Raw genomic sequence first — 27,536 nt, forward strand, 5'->3', positions numbered from 1 at the left:
TAGATCAGGTTGCTCAGAGCCCTGTCCAGCCTGACCTTGAATGTTTCCAGGGATGGGCCATCTACGACCTCTCTGGGCAACCTGGGCCGGTGTCTCACCACCCTCACTGGAAAAAATGTCTTCCTTATATCTGGTCTGAACCTACGCTCTTTTAGTTTAAAGCCATTACCCCTTGTCCTATCACAACAAGCCCTGCTAAAAAAGTTTGCCTCAATCTTTCTTCTAAGCCCCCTTTAAGTACTGGAAGGCCGCAAAAAGGTCTCCCCGGAGTCTTCTCTTCTCCAGGCTGAACAATCCAAAGTTTTTTAACCTGTCCTCATAGGAGAGGTGTTCCATCCTTCTGATCATTTTTGTGGCCCTCCTCTGGACCTGCTCCAACAGGTCCCTGTCTTTCTTATGTTGGGGGCCCCAGAGCTGGATGCAGTACTGCAGGTGGGGTCTCACCAGAGCAGAGGGCCAGAATCACGCCCTCGCCCTGCTGGCCACGCTGCTTTTGATACAGCCCAGGATCGGGTTGGCTTTCTGGGCTGCGGGTGCACATTGCTCGCTCATGTCCAGCTTTTCATCCACCAGTACCCCCAAGTCCTTGGGCAAAAGCACACTTTTATGTCTTGGAGCTGCAGTATTTGCCCGAAAACCTTGGTGCCCTCAGGCATGGCACACTTGGCCAGCTCTCTGGGTAGCTCTTAGTGGATGGCAGACTCCACCTCTGAGGAACTGATGGTCAAGCATTCCTTGTGATGTGCCAGATGACATGCTTTTCCAGTGATATATTCAGTAATGTCATTGATAAAGGAGTTCGTGATGCCCATGGCCTTGGTTAGAATACTAGTATCGGGACGGATCTGCTTCAAGCACCTTCTTCTGATGGATGCAGTAACTCTCCTTTCTGCTATTCTTATGCTGCTTGTAGCCCTTCTTTCAGGTTTTGTAGACAACATTCTCGGATTCCTTGTTGGGAGCAGGAGCTGGCTTGGTAGGCTCAGAAATTTTGGCAGCACCCTTTCTCACAAATAAGCAACCTGAAGGTGAGCAAAGGTGGAGGCAGTGTAGCTGCAAATGGCTTGAGTCCAGTGGTGGCACGTACCTGAGCTCCTGAAATAACTACCTACTAACTTACCTACTGGTAACTGTCACAAGTGTGTGAAACTGTGAGCAGCAAACGGAGTTTGCTGAGGCAATTGTATCTCAGTGAGCTTTGGCTGATTTTAGCTGTTTTTATGATGTTAATATCCTATGTTGCAATTATATGTAGGAAACCCAAATTGGGTTTTGCTGAAAACCAGATATTGCCTTTGAGCTCAATCTCTTGGGGGGAAAAAAAAAATAATCAGAAAAATATCAGCCTCTGCCAGTATTAGCTTGTATTCTGAAGTGCTGAAGTATTATCTTCCCATAGCTGGAAGCCTTCAAAGCTTTACACAGTTGCTTATGTCTTTAGGTTGTGTTTTCAGTTAAATGGATTATAGTAGCAAAATGGATAAACTGACTAAAGGAACATTGAAGAAAGATGGTTCTCTACACTGCTTTTACCTGGTTTTTGACTTCTAGTGAGCGGTTTTGTGCTCAGTTGAGGTGACAAGTGTCATTCCCTTTACCCTGGGGTTCAGTGCTGGAAACCTTCAGCTGCGGTAGGTCTGCTGTCCCCTACCCCTGTGCTATGAGTAGCAGAAATTGTTAAAATTACTTGATTAGTAGAGCTAAGGACTGTTGTTCATCTGAGTCCCCTATTTTTTTTCTTTACTAAATTGACAGCTTAGCAATTTGGCAGAAAACCGTTGTGTTAATTATTGAGACGCCTAAATTCCGTTGTGGATTTAGTCATGGTAATTGGAATAGAAACTCAATACAGAGTGTGGAGGTGTAAAGCTGGTCTGGCCATAATCTGGTGGTTTAAGAAAGAACAGAATGGCATTAGGGCTTGTGTGCTCTGTAACATAAATCTTTGTGAAGTGAAAGGAGGGAACTGGGACTTGTGTTTCTTCTGTGAATTTCTTTTGCTTTGCATGGACTGGCAAGCCTGAGACTGAGAGGGGCGGCCGTGCCCAGGAGCATGCACGGCTCAGCCTAGTGATGGCAATTCTTCCTTGAGAAGGAGGCACAGTCTTATCCATGGCCAACTGTCTGAAGGTGTTAATATTTCAGAGTATATTGTTCGGGTGGTAATATTTCTGAGTAAATGGAGTACTGACTCAAATGTTTGATTCTCCTAGGTAAATTCACTTTATTAAGCTAAAGAGAGAGTCTGGTTCTTGCTCTGTGAGCTACATGAAGTCTGTAATTAGTCTATAAAAGATGGGCCAGTGTCCTCAAAAGACCAGACAGTAGCTTGATGCTTAGTATTCTGTGTCAGCAAAGTGGGAGAGGTGACTGTAAATCCGTCTGGAGATTTAATCCAGCTTTTCAGTATCTGTAGCAGATGTTCTAACGACCATCAGTACAGTGGGTTTTTGAAAAAAAAAATTAAAAAATGTGATGGGGTAACACCAAGTTCCATGGTTTTTATAAAGAGTGGAAATAACCTGAGAACATCTTGTGGATGTTCGTGCCTCAGACGCAAGGTTGATAAACCACAGGTTTGTACATGACAGCTGTCACCGAAGTGGTTTCATCATGGTGAGGCACCACTTGCTTGGTCCACCAGAAGAATTTTAGGTAACGGGGAACTTTACTGTTAAAAGACCCATAGATGCTTAGGAATTTGGGTATATGTAAAATGGGTATTTTAAAGATTGTCACTTTGGATTTGGGCTCAAAAATCCTTTTGAGCAGCTAGTTCACCAAGCCCAGTCATTTAAGTTGGTAAGTCACAATGAACATTGCAGGCTTAGAGTCCCGGCTTGTTCGCATGTCTGAAGTTTAGGCTTTTAGGGAAACCCGGTTCCCTAATGTCCCCAGCAGCCTCCCCCCCAAAAAAACAAACGATGATCCTACACCGTAGTTGAACACACTCTAGCAGAAAATGAGTTTGAAAGACAAATAAGCTTGTACAAAGTTCTTGAAACAATGGACTAGCGGTGTGAATCAACAGTGAGATAAACAATAAGCTCCTGTTCTCTGTTTCCTGAAAAGGCCTTTTCATATTTATTTCCCCATACTTTTTAAACTGTTTGCTCTTGGAACAGAGGAAGTTAGTTTTACTAGCAAAATAGCGCTCTTAGCAGGCATATCATTCTCTCGGTCCAGTTTCATAGCGATAGCTGCAGTGACTGTAGTCGCTTTTCACATCATTAGGAGCGCAGTTACATGGTTTGCTGCCAGTTATATGAAATCGGCATCAGTATTGGGATTGGTTACAACAGATGACCAAGAGGCTCTAAATCTTTAGGTAATAGCTTTTAATAGTTTGGGTTTTTTAATGCATGTTATTTCACTTCAGACTTGAGGGTCTCCTTATGTTTTAATGTGTTTATTTGGTGCTCAGTCAAAAGTGTTGTAATTTTTAAAGGATTCTGTGTTATATAATGCTGTTATTAAACATATTAAAAACTATGACCATTTCAGTGACTGACAAAACGTTGGGTTTGGGTCCTTAGATATCAAACTAAATCTGCAGCAGTGAATTTCAATCCGGTTTTGCCAAAGGCGACTGGCAGAAGATCTGGTACTAGTCATCTTCCCAGCTTCTATTTAGAGAGCAGATTAATTTTCCAGAAGAGGTATTGTCTTGATAAGCATCTTAGGTTGTTTTGATTTTAGTATATTAGATCTTAAAGAAGAGTAAAGAAGGTCACAAATTCTTAGATGCTGACTCTATATCAAAGCCTTTTACATCTTCAGAAACATCTAACCGTAAAGACAGTCAGTGATACTTTTTAGCTTTTCTAAAAGTTCTCAGATATATCAAAGTTCCTGAAAAGCAAATTTTAATTTGTATGCTAAACTCAGCTTGCTGTGACAGCGGAGCTGCCTATTTACAAAACTTCTTCCGCAAAAATCTGGCTAGGGGTTTCAGTCTTACATAATTTTTTTCTATCACCAGACAAAATTTTATTATAATTGAGAGAGGGAGGAACAGACTTAACAAATTCCAAAGTCAAAAATGAGAACCAAATATATAGCTAAAAACAGATGGTGTCTTCTAAAGACAACGCAGATCTGCTCTTCTAGAGAACAGCAGCAGAGGCAACTCTTCATCAAGCATCTGCCGTTTTGCACAAACATCAGGTGGTGTTAATGACGTGAGAGCATGATTCTTCGTACTTGATATCTTGATCCATGTCTTTCAAATGTGTGAGTTATCAGTAAAACGCTTCTGTCACAAATTCTGAAGGCTTCTTGGATGCTCTGCTGGATCAGAGATTGCCTGATAACTCTTGGCTGGCTCTTGAGTGCTTTCTGAGGAACACAAGCCAAAAACCCCACAATTCCAAGTTTCCTCTTTTTAGTCTTCCTTCCCAGTGTCCACGTTTTTCTAATGTGTTATATAGGGATGAAACACTCTTATACCAAGCCTGGAGAGAAAAGTTTAGTGCCTTTTTTATTATCTAATGATACTAGTGAGGTGGGCCATCTGCCATGAATTCTTTGAAGGAAATGATGGAAAAAACTCTTTAGGCTGTGTGGAGCGCTCTGCATTTTTAATGAGGAGAGCTGTTTTGGAATATACTGAGATAGTGGAGAACAGAATTGCTTCTGCGGGAAGCCACTGTGCTAACAGAGCAATAAAAAAAATCAAGAATTCCATTGTATGGACTTTAACAAACCACACTCCTTTGAAAACTTTGTTAAAGATGAGAGTTCTCTAGCCAGAGCTTCAGTATGGGAACTATAAAGCCATAAAGCAGTGTAAATGCTACGTGTGTCACTTCTGTACTGTCCACACAGGTTGTATTTCCTTGTCCCTGAGGGATGTAGATAATTTCCCACTTCTTGAAATGTCTTGACCAAAGATTCTATTGCTATGTGTGCTGGGACAGATAGGTATGTAAAAGCAAGACTGCTTTGTAGCCACACTTGGAGAAATTTTGAAGTATTTTAACATTGTCACCATGGGTACTTCATTGAGGCAACTGATTTTCTTTAGGGTTAGGAAAAAGTGTCAGAGGTAACTATCGCAGTAACTTGGCTGCTTACATGTTCTTTCTTGCAGTGTTGAATCCTGTGTTCTGAAAGCTTGAGTCAGTTTCTTTTTCAATAGATGATCCACCTTTCCCAATGTGTTGCTCAAATGAAACTGTGGTAGAGACTGAAAGTCAGGATTTGTTGTTTATATGGGTTTTTTAATGTTGAAGGTCTTTCAGAAGTTCTTCTTTTTCATGTGATGTCTAGAAAATTTCCAGAACACCTTTTTATACATATCCAACTAAAGAAAACTGCATGTGCATTTGTAGTCATTGTTATATGCGCTGTCATTTTAATATAACAATTCTTAAACTACCGCCACTACACGAGGCTGAGGCATGCAGGAGCACATAGGGCATCCAGATGTATTAAGAATAACCTGGCTAGAAGGCCAAGTGCATTTAAGGATAGGTAGGAGGGCAAGAACTGTACTGTTAGTATAGAAGAAAGCTGTCTGCAGTGCTTTCCTACCTAAAAAGTTCCTATCTGTTAATCCTCAGTCAAACCTTGATTATTGTACTTAATGGAAGTTTATCATTACTTTTGATCAGGGCATAGATTTGCCCTAGTGAGAATTTAAGAAGCTTTTATGGTTAACAAGGCTCTAGAAATTCTGGAGTAGGAGAAAGGAACTGAAGTATTTTTTTTATTCTTTTCTGAAGAAGTTTATGTATAAAAATACAGCTCTCGTTGGTGGGAATTTGTACCAGGTTTCCTATGCTAACACATAATGATTGATCCTAATACATTAAGTAGGAGAAAAAGTATAAACTGACCATCAGAAAATAACTTTTTAGTAGTTTTGTGGTAATTGTAAATAACTTGTGTCAGATATGAATGAAATAGTGCAGCAATGTTCTAAGTGAGATGTTGACTTTTTCTGTCAAAGAAATTAACCTCAAACCAGTTCTCAAGAAACAGACTTCTCAGGTATGTGTTCTGATCAACTTTTGACCATTGTCACCCTTTCATTCCTGAGCACGTTCATACTGAGCATAGGTGAAGGCCGATCACAACTCATCTGATGATGCCAAACCTCAAAGTACTAATGTCTAGCTGAACTTCAGAAATTAAACTGACGTCACTGGAAACTGATCTTTATCCATCTAGTTTCATTCTTTGGCTTTATAGGCATATGATGCATTTGTCTGAAGACAGGTGTACCTGGCAGTAGGTTCAGTTAATCTGTGTCCATGTGTTTTTTGTTTGTTTATCATTATGTGGAAACCACCACAGGTAGTGGTTTATATGATCGATGTATAACTAGGTATTCCATCCCGTCCAGGAGAATGGCCATGCTTCCTCGTAGCTCCATTGCTTTTCACCAGTGGAAGCTGCTGAAAGCACACCTGAGACATTGAAAAAAGGTTGATTCTTATTTGTAAGATCCTTCAAGAACATACGTGTCTAGGACATCTGCAAAACTTGCTGAAGTCCAGGACAAAGCACGTTCTTGACAGTGTTCCTCCTGTAGATTTTTTTTTTTCTCCGTAATCCAGGAAATACTCATTTCGGAGACTGAAATGGTCAGTTATAAGAATGAACTCTCTTAAGAGACTTCTGCAAATGCACAGTGCCTGCATTGTGCTTGCATTCTCTAATGTTAAATGCATTTAATGTTATCTGCCATAGTTCAGTTAAAATTCAAGAGATGTGGTTATTTGGAAAAAAATAATAAAAAAATAAATATCTGGTCTATACTCCTTTCTTCCTGGGGCAGGTAACATGCAATTCATTTAGACACATTATCATGTTACTAGAAGGTATTCCACTGCTATTAAAAGATCTGAATAGAAGCATGTATAGGATAACATGAAGAAAACAGTCGTTAAACCTGGTTGTATGGTGTTGATCTACATAGCTTGAAATGTACACAGGGAGACTTCTCAGAAGGAGGATTCTTCTGTAGCCATTCCATGTGAAGCTTCAGTGACTCAACAGTGGTTGAAAGGGTAGGTCTAGAAAAGTCGAGATCTCCTTTATATAAATGTGTACCTGCTCCACCGCACACAGCTCTTTGTTCTATTAGCATTTGGAACAATTTTCCGTATCTCTCATCTATCGAGATTCTTTCTTCTGGTTTATCAGAACTCTGTCCTGTAGCATCTAGTCATGGAGCTCTTGGAGACTTGTACCAAGTACCTACTTTAACAGTGTGAACTGTACACTTCTTGGTCATATTTGAATTGCTTAATACCAACCATTGATTAAATCACACCACAGTGTGCCACTGAAGAGATTATATGCTTGGTTTTAGTATTGCTGATAGCCACAAAATGGGAGACACTATTATAATCAGTCTCTGAAGAAAAGCATAAGGTGATAATCTTGGTAGTAGTGACATATTTGTCTGTTCTACTAATAAACATACAGATATATTTCTCTTTGAGACCTAGATGGTATACATGATACTTATGGCATCTGATATAGATAAAGATCATCCAATTTATATCCAGTAGTTAAAGCATGTCTCAGTATATACCAAAACAGTGCTTTTGTCACGTTTAGTAAATGCTATAAATACTAATAGGTAAATTGTTATTTACACAAAAAGAGCTGCAGAGAGTGTATGAAGAAACAAGGTACCAGAATGGGTTCAGCGCTGATGGTCAACCAATCAGCTAATGGTAAATCTGCCTTCTGAGAAAAAGCTTCTGAAAAGAAATGCTGCGCTGCAAAGCATCATGTGTTGTATTCCTTTAGTAGTAAATTGATACTGCTAATAGTGATTTTAACACATTCATTTTTTTTCTCATATTTGCATTGTATTAGTATTTGACATACAGATATTTGTTGTTTTAGCTTGTAACCACCAGGTGAAAGCAGTATGGATAGCAAGGTAATGTAGCATCTGATACTAGTGGTCTGGTACATACAGGTCTTGTATTTATTTACAAGCTATACTCCATGTTCCACCTGACCGTTACAGCTCTCAGGCTGGCTATAATTCACACATTCGTATATTGCCTGAAATTTAAGATTTGGAGTCCTTAAATCTTTTTGTTCGTGGATCTCAAGTTAAAATTAAACGGAGCTTTTTAACTTCTGTGAACTAGTTTTGTGGTAAAATAATAGCCCTAAACTAGCCATTTGGAATGAAACAGCAGTCATGATTAATTTAATGGGTTGGTATTTAGAGTTCATGGCATTGTGTTTTTTGTTGTAGCTGCTTTTAACTACAGTAACACTAAAAATAGTTGGGATCAAATGGAAGGGATGCTTTTGATTTAACCAGAAAGAATTTGTGCTATATTTTCGCACTTGGCAGCTTCTTCATTATTGTTATAAGTGTATTATAGCTAATCATTTTTATGTGAGTCTTCAGGAACAAATACGCTTTTTGTGTGTGTTTTTAACAATGAGCATTGCTTATTATTTAATTGTTTACTAAATAGCTTGTATGTCTGGCATCCTGTTTCATGTGTCAATGTAACTTTTGAATAGTTACTGTTCACAAATAAATCAGAAATTAAGGGGATCCATGGTGTTCTAAAAAATTTTCAAATGAGTGTGTTTAAATAGACTTGATTGGAAATTTAATAGATAGTGAATCATTTAGTAATTCCACCACACCGGCCTGTTTTAGGTTTTGAGTAGAGAGTAACTTCAAATCTCACACCTTTTCCTTGAACGAAAGTAAGAAGTTTTTCAGTGGCAGTGCCTAATAGTGTGGACACGTGTGAAAAGTTCTTCTGGTGAATTGAAGAAAGTTGTGTCTATCAGAATTGCTGAGATACATAGAGGGACATCTTGGAAGCTTCTTCCTGTACCAGAAGAAGCTGCAAAATGTTAAATAACGATGGTGGTTTTCCACTGACTGAACTTACCTGTGTTGTCTGGCACATCAAAGTAATTAACTTTGGTGTACCCATGAAGATGTTTTGGGGTCTATTCCTATAATCATTAATTTATATTGATACTTTACATTTCCTGGTATTTTTACATTATGGGAGGGTAAGCCAGCGGGTTGGGGATGTGGCAGAAGAGGCCAGGGAGATCTTTATTGGGCCACTGAATGGCCCAGGTGGAAAAACTGGAAACTGGAAACTAAAGATGCAAACTAGAAACAAACTACTGGCTTCAGTCTTGGTAAACTGATTTGGCCTGCCCTTAGATGTGTATACCAGCCAGATAGGATGCACTTAAATGCAAACAGAAGTAATTCCAACTCAGAGAAGCCCTTGTGTTAAGAAGGCAAAGCATCTTCAGAGATGACTAAACTCAAAGTGTGTTTTCCACATAAAATATATCCATGGTGGTTCCTTTCCTGAGATACAGGTAATAGTCTTCAAGGTCCCAGATTTCCTTTTAACAGTATTTTCATTCATAGTCTACAGTGCTTGCTCCTTGCTCTTTCTGTTTCTTTAAATAAAAATTTGGACAATGAACAAAGTTTCTTTGCTATGGATTTCCTGATGTGGTTTTTTTTTTTTTTTAGCTTGGGTTGGGAGGCTGGTTATTCTGTATTGCGTTTTCATTTTGATTGTAGGCAAGCCCATTGCTGCTGAAAATAACTCAAATGTGCTTAGAACAAAAACCTCAGCCAGCAGCTCAGATTCTTTCTCTTTTTCTTTTGCAGACTCTTGCATGTGAGTTAAATTAACTTCTTGAGAGAAACCTTCATAAAGGGCTAAATAAACAACATCTACATATACAGAAAGTTCTTCTTCTGCACTTGAGAGACAGCTGAACTCGTCTGTCTGGTAAGTCATATTTTTCTTAAGGATTTGTCTTTCTTCCTGCCCTTATGACTTGCATTCTTGAGTTTCTAATTAGTGTTCAGAGAAAACCAGTTTCTGTTTGCTAGTAGTTCTGCCGCGTACTCTGTATGAAGTATGAAGACTAATCTGCAAAAGCATTAACTGTGCTGCTTTTGCAAACTTCAAAATAGTACCAAAGATTCTGTGTGATGCTTTGGTATAAGTGGGGGTTTAATTGTTTATCTAGTAATTTGCTCTCAGTTTGCTGTAATGAAATCACTAAATATTTTAAAGCAAAACTGGTGATTGCTCTGTCTTGAAATTATTTACCTGTTTGAATGTTCTGAATTTAATGAATTAGCTTCAGAATTTGTATTACAAAGTATACTCTGTGTCAAGTCTCAGTTGAAAAAATAGAGTTTGTCAGCGATTCATTCATCAATGTCTCACTGCTTGCTGGTTTCATCTTGTGTAGATAAAACAGGTCATGCTATTGATGCAACAGTGTCTTTTTCTTGCTGATGTGCCTGTTTCATAGGACAGTAAGGTGCTTGTCAGTAGTCTTTAATTGGATGATATAATTCTGTAACAGTTCTATTGAAGATATTTGTGGCTTATGGAGTTTCTTCAGGTTCTGATTGTACTGCTTGAAACAGATCTTTTTTTCTTTGATTATGAAGTGTTAACTGAGTACAACCCAAACAAAAGAAAGTTTTGTCCTCTATGTTCTATTTTTATTCTTTATTGTGATTAAAATGAAGAAAATCTTTGAAGAGCAGAAGATTTTTACTCAGTGCTGTGGCTTTTCTAAGCAATTGTCTAGCATTAAGTGGCAGCCTATATATACCTAGTCCATGTGATCGCATTTGCTGTGGCGCTTTGCCTTACCACAATTACTGTGTACTTACGTACTGCATGCCCTGGTTCTGCCTAGCTCATTGTGCAGCCTTCGCTATAGCCTTAACGTTAGTTGATTTTAAAAATATATTGAAAATCCACGTTATATTCAAAAGTAGTTGTACATTTAATGTAAAGCAGTAGTTATGCGTTATAATTTCATAGGAAAAAAAATAGAACAGTGCTTTTACATAAAAGCTGTTTGGGGGCAGTCCAATTCATTTAAATTTCAGTAAGAAGCTTTCCAGCTTATTTGGGGATAAAAAGAGAAAATCTGAAGTCTATGTATACATTTCATATAGCATATCTTTTTGTTAAAACTACAGAATTTTGTATAAAAATCAGGAATTTTCTTTAACAGTTTTTCAGAAAAAGTAAACCCAAGTCTGGTTCAGTTGTAATGTTTGCAGTAAAATGTTATTCTGATACTTGAGAATCATGGATCTAATTCTGCTTGTTCTTCCTCAGAAAAGCAGATATTGATAGTGTAATGTAGGTATCCACTTGAAACAATGGGAATGTCAGTACTGGGCATACTTTGTTTCAAGTAAGACAGTTTCTATACTTTTCCCCTCTCATTTTTAATTAAATTATATTCCTTTTGGTTTAAGATCTTCCCTGTTCCTGTTTTGCTGTCGCATATAAAGCTGCTTCCCTGGTCCTGCGGATCAGTCATCCTGTCCTTGTACTTCCTAAGCTCTTTTGACTACGCTCTAGTGAATGCTTGTCTTACATTGATGGTTATCAGATAAAAAGAATTTGTCACCTGAGACTCGCTTCAGAAGAAGCTGAAGCTTCTTAAAGAACTTGGGACACTTCAGAGGCCATGCTGTAGTTACTGTTTGAGCAATGTAGAAATTTGCAATCCCTTAACATGTCCAAAAGACATAACTGGAGGAGAAATTACACAAATTTAGACCAAATAATAGATGAAATATTTGCCAAGTATTTTCAACTAAAAGCAGTGCTTGAATTGTGTAAAGTAAGGATGGTCTATTAATGGTAATTTTTTAATTCATATAACTTTGAAGTTACTGTGTCAGACCAAGTTTTTTCTTGGCACTTAATTTTTGACTGAGTAACAGACCTGACTTACAGGAACTTGTCTCTGGCATGCTAACACAAACCAAACTTTAGCTGAGTGAACTTGGCACTAAATTCAGCTGAAGGGAGGAAATCTCAGGAGAGCAGTGGAATTTCTTTCTTTGAGTAAGTGTACCTCTGCATTCATGGGGAACAAACAGTAACATTTTGTGCAGGTTTCTGCTTTTGACAGTGTGTCTTTGTTCACTTCCCAAAGGTGGTGTCAAATAAATTGGAAAAAAAACCCTAACTTTCTTATTTGGATTTTTCATTTTACTTAATGATATGGTCCTAGGGAACCCGTTAAGTCTGGAGTGGCCTAACACCGTTGTTTGTAATTCTTTGTGTGTGAAGAATAAAGGCTCACTCAGAACAATTTAAGTTACATAAATAAATGTGTTCCCTCCTTATTGCCTTTCCGAGCTCAAATAGAGGGGTAGGAGGCAAAGGTATCTATAAGCATTTTATGATGGAATTATTTGATCAGAGCGTCTCAGAAACTGTTTCCTTCTTACCAGTATAAATGTTGTCCATACAATGTGTAATATTACTGAACTGTTACTTTGAGGAACAATAGATTGTGATAGCTTGGATTTCTTGTCAAGTAAGAGCTTCACGCTGATAAAGTTCTTAAATTAATATGCTGTTTAGTCACAATGTGTCAACGTTGCTTACACTGCGTGGTCTAAGGTCAATTCACTTAGTGATGGCAGCAGGGTTTTATGGTATCTGTTCTGTATGGGATTCTGATCCGTGAGCAGAATTCCAAAGGGACAAGGTTATATCAGCAGATCATAGTAGTATGTTGAAATTGCATGGGTTTGATATGGGACAATGACAGAGAAGAAAAAGGTGTTTAGAAAACTGGAGGGTATAAAGGAAATTAATCTGAGTATAAAATCATAGAATCGTTATGGTTGGAAGAGACCCTTAAGATCATCACATCCAACCATTGCAGGTGCTTCTTCCTTGCAATAGCTTCAGGCTGGGGATATGCCACATGCGAGGTGCTGAGAGCATGTGTATTCTTATGCAAGACCTATGAGTTGGGTCTGCAGTGGACTTACCTGGCCATGTGCTGTTCTCAGATGGCAATAGATAGCTCTGGAAAAAGTTTGTGATGTGATTCTGTACGTAATGAGCTGCTTTAGAGGGGTGCAATTTTTGCAGTTAGCTCTTGTCTGCAGTAAGGAGAGATGGTAATGCCTCTTTGTTGGCTCCAGGGCTTAGGCTGTGCTCTGCCCTTCTGATTGATCCAAAGGAACGAGGAACTGGCAGGATTCCCAGATTCTCACAGTGGCCTTTGCTCATCATCATTGACCTGCGGTTTGGGGGAAGAGGGTAAAATTAATCACTTCATTAATAATCAAGTATGGCAATGAACATCTTCTGTCAGGATTACTATTTTTAACTGTAACGTCCAAGCTTTTAGTTGCTTAACCTTTCTAAAAATACCCCTGCCTTTTGCAATCAATGTTTTTCAGATTCTGCAAACTCAAAAGTATTCATTTTCCACCTTCAAAAAACCCCAAAATTTAAAAGTTGACAGTCAAAAGCAGGTATTTTTTGCCTATGAAACATACAGGAGTAGTTTAATTTTCATTTCTGCCTTGAGCTTTGAGTTTCATTTGACTCTAACTTGTGTTTGAGTTTAAAAAATACTGATTTGGTAATAAAGTTGCATGATACACAGTAGAGAATTTCCCTGTTTTGTCACCTGTGCGCTTGTACTGTAGAGATGAAAGCGTGCTTATGCACTGTCTCTTCCTAAGTAAGCACTTAACTATACACCTAATAAGTATGCTTTAATCTGTTTTCAAGGTGGCTCGCATAAGGCATTACCTGCTTATGTTTCTATGTAAGACTGCGTTTATGTCCGTATATTAGTGGCTTAAGAATTAGTATGTTTCATGAGTGGCTTATGTCCCTAAATGTTTAATGCTGTTTAGAAGGCTGTGTCGTCTTTACTGCTGGAGGCAACTTGAGCACTTAGGCTGCTTCCACACTTGAGACTGCTAATGACTTGTTCCACAGCAAGGGGTTTTTTTGTTCCCTATAAAAAAATCATTTAGTATAAATGCATTTAAAAAGGAATGAACCTGGTGCAAAGGAGACTTTTAACATGCGTATCTTCCCTAGTCTGGGCAAAAACAACAGGTGACCAATGTAGTGGTGGCTCCATCCTTTTGAAATGTGGGCAAGAAGCCTCTCAACTTTGGAAGTGCTCCATGAGGCACCTCTATAGGATTCACTCACTTGTGTGATTCATCTCAGTAGATCTAAGTGAACTAAGAGATGAGGTGCAACTGGATGCAGGAGAACTGTATGTGTGATCCTGAATCTCTATCAGGTCTCTAGATCTTCTGGAAAGCAGCAGATTTCTTCTCCAGAGTTTAAGGAAGTAGAAGTGAGAACAGCGGAGATAAATCACAATAAGATACTATTATCTTATTTACTTCCTAGGAGGGAAGGAAGCAGAGGAGGTGAGGATGGGAAGATAAGCTATGTTGCTCATGTGAAGGGACAGTTGATTTGGAGAGACAGTTCCTCAGTCTTGATAAAGCTTAGTCTTTCAGTACAGTCAAGTTCTTACCAGTAAAAGGAATTTTTCAATAGTTTTCATTGCCTTCAATATATAGAATTAGCTACTTGATCTTTCCAAAGTGGTGGTTTGTCAAATAAAGGCAGTTGGAACTTGCTGTCAGAGGTCCATTGGATCTTCTAATGGTGTAAAATCACCTTTTTGTTTCTACTTCCCCTGCGGGTCCTGCACAAAGCTTTCCAGTGCTGAAAAGGGAAGCTAATGGCTGATTTTTGTAATGTTACAGCTCAGGCCGAAAGTAACAGTTTAAAAGTCAGAATAAAACTTATGTAAGATCGTTAAAAATGAGGATATGAAATATATGTGTGTGTGTGTGTGTGAAACAAAAAATTTAGATGCTATGGCTTAAAGCCTGAGCACATTCTGGTGTACTAAAAGACTCTGCTTTTGCCTGTGACAGAAACAGGGATTAAAAATGACCTTAGACTTCTGGAAGCAGAATTAAGCTAATATTGAAAGCTTTTGAAAAATCAGCCTTAAAGTATGTCCTGACTGTACCTGCAGGCAGGCTCCTAGAAGCCTATCTGCAATGTAAGAACTGAATGGTTAAAGCTAGATCACCGCTTCGTACTGATACGTCTTGGAGTAGCTAATAGCCATACATTCACATAAAGCATTTTACAGTAATGGCTTTGCATGAAATGAAAGGTGCTTTATTAAAATTGAGCAAATGTACAATTTAGTTTACTGTTTGAACTGTAATTCAGTTTTGTCTTAAGGGTAATTCTTCGGAAAAGCGCCATCGTCAGCTGCCCTTTAAAAAAAAAAAAAGCTTGGAGTTCAAAGGCTCAAACAATGTCTGAATTCCTAGAGTGTATAGATGTACTGCAAATGCGCCATACTGAATTATTTTGAACTCCAAAACTTGGTCTCCTGTGAAGTTTGTATATGGGAGAGGCAAAGGTTGCTATAAGCTGGCTTTTCCACCCCTATCTGGATTTCCCTCCTTTATGTAAGTAGGATAAACACAAATCCACTGACGTGGAAATAATGGTGAGGTTTCTTGCTTTGTAGCAGCTGACTGCATGGTGGGTTCCTAGCAAAACACTTAAGTGACAGGCGGCAGGTCAGCATGGTGTTGATCTGTCTTCCTGTGATTTGGAAGTCTCATCCAAATGACTTGCAATGCGTAGATTTCTGTCGGGAGATGTGCCAAACATTTGCTTGTAAAACCAAATGATTGGTCAAGAAACATTTGCGTCTGTCTAGGTATGTATTAAAATACATATAGTAGTAATAAGGAATGGGTAGAACAGCTGAAATGAACCAAGAGCTGATTGCTAATCAGAATTTGAACAAAACCTGTCAACTTATTTCAGATTGAAAATACTGTTATTATGTGACATTGGTAAGGCACACACTTTTGTTGAATTGTCAGATCTTTGTATTCCTTGGGTCCAGGCAGAATGAAAAGCAGGAGTGTCAAAATAAAGATCTAAATTTTTAAGTCTGTTCCACTCTGACCAATAGTATGTGCTTGACCAAAACATTTTTTTAGATTTGGAGAACTCTTTCCAGTGGAAATCTGGGCTCTTGAATAAGTCCTTTACAGGCCAGCAAACACAACAGGGCAAGTTTGAAAGACCTTTGAGTCAGCTGGTTGAACTGCTTATTACAAAATGTTTGTTCATTGAATTTTATAACTTCTCTGTCAATTATCCGGCAAATCAAAGTGACCTGGACAAAGGTTGTTCTTATTCTTAAGGCTTTAAAAGATTCCTGTACGTGTCTGGGCCTGTTGAACTGTCAGAAACAGCTGCTGCTATGCACTTGCAGAATACTCCAGTATTCAGTGTTACAAGCTCTGTCTGCCTATCTGGTCACAAATTACATGACCCAACATTTAGTCTGATCTTTGAGGATGAATAAGCACTGACAAAATCAATAGGACAGTGACAAAATGTTTGTTGGGAGAGAATCACACTAGGAGACAGGTAGTGTAAGTGTTTTAAGTTATTTTAAATGTTATTCCCTTGTTTTGTATCAACTCAAAATACTATCTTTAGGCTTTTGCATAAATTGCCATATTTAGATTGAGTAAAAAAGTTTAGACTGATTAAGAAATTCTAAATTTGTTTTTCTTTGGAGGTTTCGGGATTATTTTTGTTTCTGCAGTCAAAGATGCACTTTCCTTGGTCACATGCTTCTCATCAAATAGAAGTGAGGCAGTTTTTAAAATTAGTATCTCTTTCTGCAAAGAGAGCATCTTTCTCATCTGTTATGCAACAGTAATGATATTGGAATGAACCACTTAATAAATTTAAAACCCTGGATCCTTCATAAGTAACACTTCGGGTTCCAGCACAGTAGGTACTTCATGTTTTGTTGAACTGATGGAGTTCTTATATGCCGGTTTTGTTCATTTCTTACTCATTTCAGTTTTGTTCTTGGTGCTCATGCATCCATTTGAATTACATGAAAGTTGATAGATCCAAGTGCATTATCAGCCACAGTAGTGGTAGGCTGTGTTCTACAGCTAACAGAAGAGGAAATCTCAACAGAATTAAAAACCGCAACATCCCGCATGAAATATGTGCACCTCATCTATTCATTGATTTTTCATGGCGATAACATTTCTGTGTGTAAACCTTCCTGTGTTCCCTTTCTAACTACAGTATCTTAAGCAGGAGTGTTTGATGTATAGTTCTTTATCTGTTGTTATCACTGTGTAATTTCACAGTTGTTGCAAATAACTTTCATGTTCCGTTGCACGAGTTACACGCTGTAACACTTAACACTTGTAAATTCCTTTCCAAAAACGCACAGCAATAACTGTCTTCCTCAAGTGAGGAAAAAAAAAAGTGGTTGCATGGATTAACTTTTCATTAAATTGTGTAATGAGCAATCATGGTAATATCTCCTAAATGCATTCTAAGTCAATGGAAATGCATTGATTCTGGCATAGTTATTCAAATAACATGGAAATTCTCATATCCCTTATATGAAACTGATAAAAATGATTCCTGGCAATTTGTAGTAATACATAATTAAGGAAAAGTCCATCCTGTCTGGCACTGCTGTAAAGGTGACGAACAAAGGAAACTGGTGTGCTCTTGTTTGGATGGAACCGCGTGTAATGAAGCAGGGATGGTAGGTAGCCCTGGCACTGAGAGCTACTAGTACTCATAATCAATACCAGGATTGCTAGCATAACCATGCAAATCACTGTCATGCTTCAGGCAAGTGGAAAAATAAAGAAAACAGGCTCGAAATTCAGTGTAGGACCATTCAGTTTAGATCATGGTAGCTGGCTTGGCCCTTCAGATATAGCTGTGCTACTAACATGAGCTGTGACATGTCAAACCTTAGTTTTTCAGTCAGTTCTTTGACAACTTCTTCCATTTTATGCTGTTTGTTGACTAAGTGTGATTTCCTTTCATGCCGATGCTGATAAAAGCCACTATGTGATTATTTTCTGTATAACATTTGCACATACTGTATAGTAGAATTGTTCTATTCCACATAGAATGGAATAAGAAATCAGTTTACTTTGAATTAGAGACTAAGGGAGATTGCCGCATTTTAATAAATAATTGTTTTGACTGGAAGCAATCAGGCCAAAAAAATAAGTAATGGCATACATAGGCCTAGGTTGCTAGTTTCGGTCTAATCCAGGCAAGTAATGAACACACGAGGTTTACGCTAGCACAGCAATTTGGTCTATGTGAAGTCAGTTAAACGCTTTAGTTGAGACAGGCGCTTATCTGCTGGCAAAGCAGTATCTCCTGAGATGCGACCTCATGGTGTTCCAGTCTGGCCATGGCCTCTCCTGTGTCAGGAATAAACGAGGAATTTAAACTACTCGCTCTCTCTGTCCCTACAGGGTCAGCCCAAGGTATATTTATCAAGTGAAGCTAGGATGGTTTTGGTTTTGCTATTCATTCCAAACATTTTATGTGGAATAAATACAGCATTTAATTTTTTTTTTCTAGGCAATGGATGAGGCATAATTCCATTTCAAAATCCAAGTGTATATTTACAAGATACGTGTTGGACTAATTGTGATTGAGTAAAGCTTCACACTGATTTGCAGACTATTGGAAGAGGTGTAGGTGGTCAGAGTATGGAGAATGAAGCTTATGTGTCATACCTCAAAATCTGCAATATAAAGGCCTCCTTTTGAACCAGATTTCAAATCTTTGGATTTTTGTAAATAGGCTTATTTCTGACCATAATGACCTGCATGAGAATTATGTGATTTCCAAATTAGGGCATAGATTTAGCTATGGATATGGATTTACGGGAAGAGAAAAGGACAACAAGCTATAACAACAACAAGAAAAATATGTTTCTCTGTAAGAATGGGCTTATCTTGACACTTCAATTCAGGCTGCTCATCAAATATCTTTTTAGAATAAGTGTGCCTTGACAGCTGCAATAGATATAAAACTGACAAATACTGGGATTTTTTTTTGTTTTTCTTGCTTTCTAATGGACTCTAGAACTTGATGACCTTTGCTGAAAATAACTTGCCTAGCTGGAGCCATAACAAGACAGAACTATTTGAGGGCATGTGGTGAAGGCTCAGCTGTTTGGACGGTCTTTATCATTCCATGGATATGATAGCTAGACAAATAGAGGAAATAGAAAATCAGTCATGAGGGTGAAATATAAAACTCAAAAAGTATTCCCTAAATCGTTATTTTTTCTAACTACTGATGAACTTGAGGAATACTTCCAATAGTAAAATATTGTTACGCAATACACGCTGCATTTTCTCATCTGTATTGCAGGTGCATATTTCAGTGTTGATACTTGGTTCTTTGTGTTCATGCTGAGGGCTGTGAGAGGTCAAACTAGGTCCCTAGATTGTCCAGTCTAGAGGCAAGTCAGTGTCCTAACTTTAGTGCTGACTTCATCATTTTCTGTCAACATTACCATTATTGGTCAATGTTCAATGACAGTTTCAGTCCATGGGTTATAAGTACATTACCTGCTGAGATAGATTTTTTGCTTGTTAATAATTGTCTTTTGGAGTTTGACTGCCACTGAGAACATATTTAGCATTCTTTTGATCATTTTAAGGGTTTCCTTCACTTTCATATTTGCTGTGCCTACCTACTAAGATTCTGGTGAAAAACAGTTTTCTTGTAACCAAGAAAAATATACTGGTCTAATAAAGAATTTTACGAGAGATGTTACTCTAGCTGCTTTATTTAAATGTGGTAGAGTGCTGCAGAACCAGGTCAGTAGGGACCTGCATCCCAAATCTTTCATTGGCGATGGTATACTTAGCTTAGTAGTTCATTTCTACCAGTGTTGGATTACCGCTGGAGAGGTGGTAGGAAGGACTATAAACTTTCACTGTTGTAGGTCAAGTTGTCTAAATATGCGTTATCTCTAATGTTTGAACTGGCTAATGAAGAGAGCTGACAATGATACTGCTTATTAGCAGATCATTTCTTAGAAGCTGTGTCTTTGCTCTTTTGGTTCATCTGATACATGAATTTCCTCCTGCTTGTGAAGGAAAATGCACAATTGCAAAATCTGCTTTTTGGTTAAACATGCTAAAAATTGCATGTACTTGTTATCAAAATAAAGGTGGATCCAGACCCTTTTGAAACACACATATTTGTAACAAGAGGGGCCTATAAGAACTGATAAATCTTTGTTAAAAATTGAGTCAATCTTGAGAAAAACTGTCCTGTACTTCAGTGCAATTTGACAGACTTGATTGATCCTGATGAGGTTATGAAGTAGGACAAACCTTGATCAAGGCTGTAAGAAACTTCAAGTGCTCTTGTGGCAGAGGATGTTTCTGTATCTTAGAAAATTTGAGGTTTGGGGCTAAATCATCTTTCATTTTGGCATAATCCATCATTTCTGTAATAGAAACCTGCCCTAGAAAATACTAAACTACGTTGTCGTGGTACCATCAAATATTCTGCTCAGTAATCGCCAGGATGCAATTTCATTGCCTGAATGGGTGGAGAACTTCATAAACTTCCTTAAGACCTTTGGTACAGTCATCTGTTTTTCTGTGCTGATGTTCTGCCTGTTAGCTGGAAAGCTCCAGAGTGGCTTTCCAGAGCTGTGCCTTGGAGAATACTGGGATGCTACGCGCTGCTCGGCAGAGTGAGGAGAGGGCAGCTCCCTCAGCAGCTGCGGTGTGGCACCCACTGGTGTACCTCAGGGCACCAGCGTGTCCTCAAAGGTAGCCTGGTAGCAATACCGATAGCAAGTCCTACAAAAGCTATCATCCATAGGTGCAAAGGGTAAAGTTTGTTATGTGTGGGGAAAGCCTAATGGAAGGGAAGGAAGGAAGGAAGCAGGAAGTTCTCTCAAACTTTTTAACGGTGCAAATATTTTAGCAATTGTCAAATGGACATTTAACTATGTATGGGAACATATAGCACGTATATGTGAACATAAGCCTTTGCACATGCCAAAGAGATTCTCCTAGTATTGATGTAGTGTGATTTATATTTTTTTATCAACCCCTCCGTCCTCCCCCCCGCCATGGCTGCAGCATAGAGGGCCAGTTTTAATCTTGATTGAATTTACTTTTCTGAAAATAAGGGGGTTTTAACCTTATGGCGGACATGGTATCTCACCTCTGAAGGAATTTGTCAGATACTTCAGGGATACTTGGATGAATAGAGATGCAGTTGCAAAGTAGACTTCATCAGTTAAAGCTTTCAATTGCTTGATTCTTGTAGGTGCAGTATTCCAATTTTCTGCCATATTTCTGTATTGTGCTGTGGGTACCCTGATACTCAGTCTAGAAAAACTGACCTTATATTACTCAATAATTCTTTTTCAACAGCGTTCCTTTCACATTGGTAGATACTTAATACTGGGAATTAAAACAGTCTTTGTGGGGAATTTGCTCTGTTTTGACCACTTGCTAACTCTGCAACTTAATGTCAAGTTACATTTTAAGCTGGAGCTTATTTGGTAACTTATTAGGTTTCTTGTTACGGTACTTTAGAGATTGGGAGTAGCTTTAGTGCAGCAATGGTGCATCTTCAGTCAATACAAATGACGAAGACATTTTTTAAAACTGGTACTGTTTTGGGCTTCGTAGTGCCCTTTTCATACAGAGCACAGTGTTTGTAATAAATGGACAGACCATTCTTCTTTGGAAGTGCCAGGTGGATTTTTCTGCTGAGTATGGCTGAGTAATGTAGTTTGTCCCTGTTCCTAATGTCAGAATTTATTTAAATACCTTCACCTTTGTGCCCAGTTTCCAATCTCCTCCTTTTGCTGTTACAGAGCAGTAGGAATATTATTGAAGTCAGTGTCTAGAGCAGCATAAAGGCTGTATAGCCATGAGCAGAATAAGACCAGTGATGAGTTGAACATTATTATGATAAATTGCTAAAGACACTGCTAGAGAAACTATTCCTCCCATTCCTGCATGGTTTTTTATTGCAGTTTCTTGATCTTGCTTTAAAAATTCAACATAATCCAGAGAAGGAAAATCCGTAGATTCTGAGACTAGTTTCCTGGCTTTGCTATGGGAATGTTATCAATTTGTCTAAATGTGTGCATAAATTGCCTATGATAATTGTAGTTTTGTGACATTTCTTGGCCATGAATCATTATTAAATTCAATAGCCCTTGTAGCAAACAGGGCAGATGTCTTCCTAGTTACATTTCTGTTCCTTGTCCAACTTGTTCATTACGCATCTGTGCTTGTGGTTGAAGGTAACAAAGCTGTAGAAACACTAGCAAAAACTGAGTTTCCTGGCACTGGTAGAAGGTGGTCATCCATGCATGTTAATGAACTCGCTTTATACTTTTTGAAACAAAATACTGTCCAGTTCTGCCATTTTCATACTGAGAATACTTTTCTTTCGAAAGGATCCCACTGATTTAATGGCAAATGTGTAAATCTAAGGGAAGAACGATAGAAATTATGCTGGGCTGATCCTGGTAGTCTCAATGGTATGTTTTTACACCAAAGTGGGCGTTTAGATTTAGTGTTGACTTGAAGGTAGGCTGTAGCTTGCTGGAATCCTTAATTTGAAATTGGTATAACTTGTAAAAACATTACTGGTTTATTTCTGTAACAGTATTTTGTGAATTGTAATGTTTTATGTGGTAGTGTCTCACTGCACCATTACAGCAGGCGTGCAGAAAATGAACTATCCAGATGACTCAGCTCTGCTTCAGGTGATCTTCAGTTGCAGAACCAGCTTATTACTTTCTGATACTCTGTAAATATCAGGTGATGGTAGGCATTTGTCACCTTTTTTTATTACTGTTTGTTTGGAGCTGCAAGCTACAGAGCGTTATATTAGAGAAAAAAAAATATTGTTAGAATATTTTGGCAGAAGATGGTATCATTTGGAATATTAAGGAAAACTGCCTTTGAAAAATTTTCAGTGCCATATCACTGTGTGAAGCAACTTACGTGGCTAATCAGTTGTCCTTCCTAGGTTTCCTTAGCTTGCCAGCTCTTTGGAATGATGAAGTCCTTCTGACCTAGACAGAAATACTAAGTTGATGGCTGACACCAAAGTCTCAGACAAGGTCTGCGGTCTGAGTAGTTGCTTGTGTTCAGTGGTGTAATTAAGCACATCAGGCTAGCGATGTAGTGAACTCTTAGTCTTGGTAAACAACGAGCTTGAATATGAAGTCCATATGAACTGCAGGCTGACTATTCCCCCATTTTCACAATGAGTTTTAAGTCAGTATAACACTTAACCTAACTGAAAATGTTTTTAGTTTTTCGTCTTAGTTGCATGATTAGTTCTCATTTGGACCAGTGGATGAGTCCAACTCACCCCACATCAGGCGATCGGTAGACCTGACACAGGAGAAGCAGAAGTGACAGGGAAAGGAGGTGCACTTTTCCTGTGGTGAAGGCAGGATCCTAGGTTGAGTTGAACCAACTTTAGAACAGGGTAACTTGTTCTCTGTAGCCTTTGTAGAAAACAGAAAAATGACTTTTTTTGTTCACAGCCTTCAGACTTAAATATACCCTAATAATTTCAGATCATCAGTCTTAACCATGTGTATACACCATGGAGTGTTCATTGTAAGAATCCTCAGAGATGTACAGTTTAACAGAATCTGCATCTTGAGGAATAAGAATTTGATTCCAGTAGTCTTTTTTTTAAATACTTCATCCTGTTATCTTTCATAGCAGAAGAGAAGGGTGATATTAACAAATGATAACACTAGTCTATGTGGGCCGTTCTCCCTAGGTGTTGTCAAAGGGCCAGGCAGGTTCTGATGTTTGCCTGTGGTTGCCCTCTGAAGAGGCTTTCTCGATCTCTTTCTGTAGACAGTGAAGAAAGCTGGGGAAACTAGCCATCCTCACCAAAAGTTAGCCTGAATTACTTCCCTTCATGCCACTGCATGGCCAACACAAACCTTTTTTTCCCTTTACCTCAGAAAGAACAGATGACTTGAAGAGTCAAAGAAATCACTGTTATGTGATATACGCTACTATGACTGTTGTGCAGAAAACGCCATGTTTGCCTGGGCCCAAGCAACCACATGAAGTTAAAATATACAACGTGAAACCTCCTTGCACCTATGTAAACTAATTTTCTTGTATGTTTTACTATCTGGACACCTTTACTACTTGGACATCTTAATCTGAGAGGATTTTTCTACATTGTGTGGCAGAGTACTGCATGAGGTGCTTCTTGGCTGGCACATGGATCTGCAGCCGTAGTGGTGGGATTTGCCTTGTCCCTCCATTTGCACATGTCTGGATGACATGTGGAATAGGGCATTTCATGGAGAATATGTCCTGTGCTGTGGAAACACAGCAGCTTGGGAGGCCAGGCTCTTCACTATACCTGAGCTATGGAATCCCTCTCACCTGAAGTCATTAATAACTTTCAGTTATTCTGAGAGTGGTGTTTGGGTTTTTTTGTTGTGGTTTTTTTTTTTTTTTTTTTAAAAAAGCCTGTTACGAGTTTGTATTTTATTTTTCTTCCCTGGCAAACCTGTATCTGAATCTTCCCCTTTCCTCCAAATTTTTCACTCACGTTTCAAAAGTAATCATTCTTAATGTTGTTGAAGCTTTACCAGTAAAAGCTGGTTTTGCACAGTGTAGCTGCTTGTGCAGTACTTTGAATGCAGCTCATTTCACTTATAAGTTTATAACCTGATTTCATAAAAAGTTATGTTACACCATTTAAAAAGGTGGTGAGCTCTAGTACTGGGATTGGACTGACTGTGAAGGCAGACACCTCTTCAATAGTTCTACCAAAACGAGATCATTATTTAATTATATCTTTTTTTCTTCTTCTGGGAGAATTTTTCCCCCAAAGGACTGTATTTAAAGAAATATAGAGTAAGTTGGTTTTATAGAGGGTGCATTTATTCCTTTGTTCTCTTCAGGTGGGATCTAGTTGGGTGCTGATGACCTCTACTGCTTCACCTGCGCATAAATAAAATTGCCAGCACTACTCATTTGTTTCAGCACAGGCAGCACAAGAGCAGTGCACAGATAAAACAAGTCACAAGGTATAGGGTTACAGACAGTCAAGAAAAGCACACTGTAGAGAAGTAGAAGTAGAGAAGTCCCTGAAATAAACCACATCTTCCCATGTTGTTAAAGTTTGTTAAAGGTTTTTATGCTGTAATTGTAAATTAAGAGTGATCAAAGTGGCTGTGTTCAATATGAATTGCCTTCTTTAAGCTGCTCAGGTGAACTCTGAGTGAGCTAATAAGATGGAAGAAAACCTGGTCTAGACCGTCATTTTACATCACTGCACATTAAAAATTAGTAGACATGTGGTAAGCAACGGGATATTCGTCACAGTAGGTAACATGATTGTCAGATTTCCCAGTCCCCTGGGCAGAGATAATTATCCATTTATTCTTCTGTCAAGGCAACTGTATACTACCCCATATACCACGTTAGTTATAATGCTGCTATTTAGTCATAAATGTGGTCATTCTTATGCTACTTCCTTAACAACAAAGTTTTAGACGGCTTTTGTAGCAAATCATAAAATATTAATGCAAAAGCAGTCTTCAGCTGTATAGTTTCTTGATATATAGCTCACAAATGCAACAGTAGGTTAGCCATTGTTTTCTTAAAAACAAATAAATATCACCACCATGCCTTCTACCATCCTAAAAGGCAGAATGGGTTAAATATGAAATTAAAAAAAACAAAACAAAACAAACAGAGAAGCAGCACATTTCAAACCCCAAATTAAATTTTACTAGGCAGCAAAAACTGGAGAACAAACATATCCAATTTACTGTTTTGATAATTTAGCACCAGAGTTTTAAAAATCAAGAGTGTTCCTAGAATATAAAATATCCATAGCTTATGTGGACTTTCGGAATCCCTTATACAAATCGGGTGCATCTGAAATTTCACTATACTCCAGCATGTTCGTTAAACATTAAAGTGACTTCATATATTGACTTTGCAAATCATCTTTAAAGTAGTGTCAGATATCAAAAATCCAAACTTTTTAGACTTGTACTATGCATGCTGAATTTCGTTATTGATATCAATCATAGTAGTGTTTTCTGCTGCAGACATCAGTCCTGGTGAACTTAGAAACTTTGGGTGCAATAAGACGGAATCTGGCATGTTCTGCTGTAGGTGATAGACTTAACATGGGCAATGAGAGAAGAAAATCTGTACTGAAAATGTATTAATAATGTGAAACATCTGATAACCAACAAAGTAGAAGCAGTTTGGCAATGTTGATTTTGTTAAGCCACAGTATGGTACTAAAGATAAAGAAGAGAATTCCTCCAGTATTCTTGCTTGTTTCTTTAAGTTCTGCCCAGGGCAGGATCCATCCTGATTTTCATCCCACCAGCTTTAGTGGATCTCGGATGCATCTAGCAAGAGGGAAGAGGCTAAGTGTTCACTGTGGAATCAGGGTGTTTGTAGTGGAGGGGTGGTTTTCTTAGTGAAAGCTAGCTTTAACTTTCAATTTTTGGGGAACAAAGAGTAAAAAATTGAGACTCAGTAATGTAGACATCTACCTTGTGAATATCCTACAGGAGGCCTGTTTTCTTAGATGTTCCAGCATATAAACACATATATTATACTATTGTCCAAGAGATAGTCTCACCATTCTCTTTTTAAAAATCTCATAAAATTAAAGATATATTTTTTGTTGGATCCTGTGATGCCATGTCTTGTCATTTGTTGCACAAGTGTCTCTTTGTGTCCCATGAAGTCTCACTTCTATATCTCCCGGTATATACCTGAGATTTTCAGCTTTGTTTAAATTTGAATTTGAAATATCCAGCCAAAGCTTGAAAAGACGTTCTGATTGTCCCCTAATGAGAAGTTAAGTTAGCTCCAGATACAGAAGACTTAGTATTTCATTTTAATTTCTTTTTAAATTTTTATTTTGGTGGTTTTAACTGCCTTTGCCTAAATAGCTGATATTGTCAATACTGCTGAAATGTGCTGTTCTGGAATGAATTAAAATAAATTAGAACTCCTGCAGGTGTCTGATGAAACAAATTTAGAATGGTTAGTTTCAACTAGTTTTAAGCAACCATTCTTGCCAGTATTACTTTACATAAGTGATTGAGGTTCTAATTTTCATCTATGGGCTCAGCATGAGGGAGGAAGGTTTGCCTCTGATTTTCTTCCTTAATTGGCTGGAGGAAAATGTGCAAAATGTACCCTCTTGGAAGGGTACAGGATCGAGTCCCCAAAATCAAAGTTCTCTCGGGCAGCACCAGAGCAGCCCCAGAAGTCACAGCAGCATATGATGCTTCTCCCTTGGCGTGACACCACCAGGGAGCATGTCTCAGGGGAAACTCTCTATTTAGGCAAGCATGCAAATCCCTTCTGCGTCGAGGCCACCAATTAATACCAATTAAAATGGGGATTCTTTTCTCGCTATCTAGGAAATAAGCTGTGTACAGACAAATCCATTCCACAATTTGAAAAACTGTGAATTGTTTTTTGTAAAGTAGGGCAGGTATCAGTCATGGTTCAAAATGAAAGATTCTGAACCTGAGTGTGGGGTGTAAAATAACAGCAAAGGAACAGCTGTGAAATGAGCTTGATTCATGACAACACTTTACTTGTTGTGGTATATTTGACTTCAGGATGGCAGACCTATCCCTGGGAAGTGTTCAAAGCAATATGTTAATATGGCTTTTGGTAGAAGAAGAGAGCTTCAGGTCTTTCCTCCACCAAGCACTGCTGGCCACACTAACTCCTGCATGCCTGGCTTGGTGGAATGAACTTTCTAGTCCTAATGGTAACCTTCCTTCTCCTAAGGGACACA

Source organism: Charadrius vociferus, unplaced genomic scaffold, assembly GCF_000708025.1.
Source record: "Charadrius vociferus isolate BGI_N301 unplaced genomic scaffold, ASM70802v2 scaffold478, whole genome shotgun sequence".
Classification (NCBI taxonomy): domain Eukaryota; kingdom Metazoa; phylum Chordata; class Aves; order Charadriiformes; family Charadriidae; genus Charadrius; species Charadrius vociferus.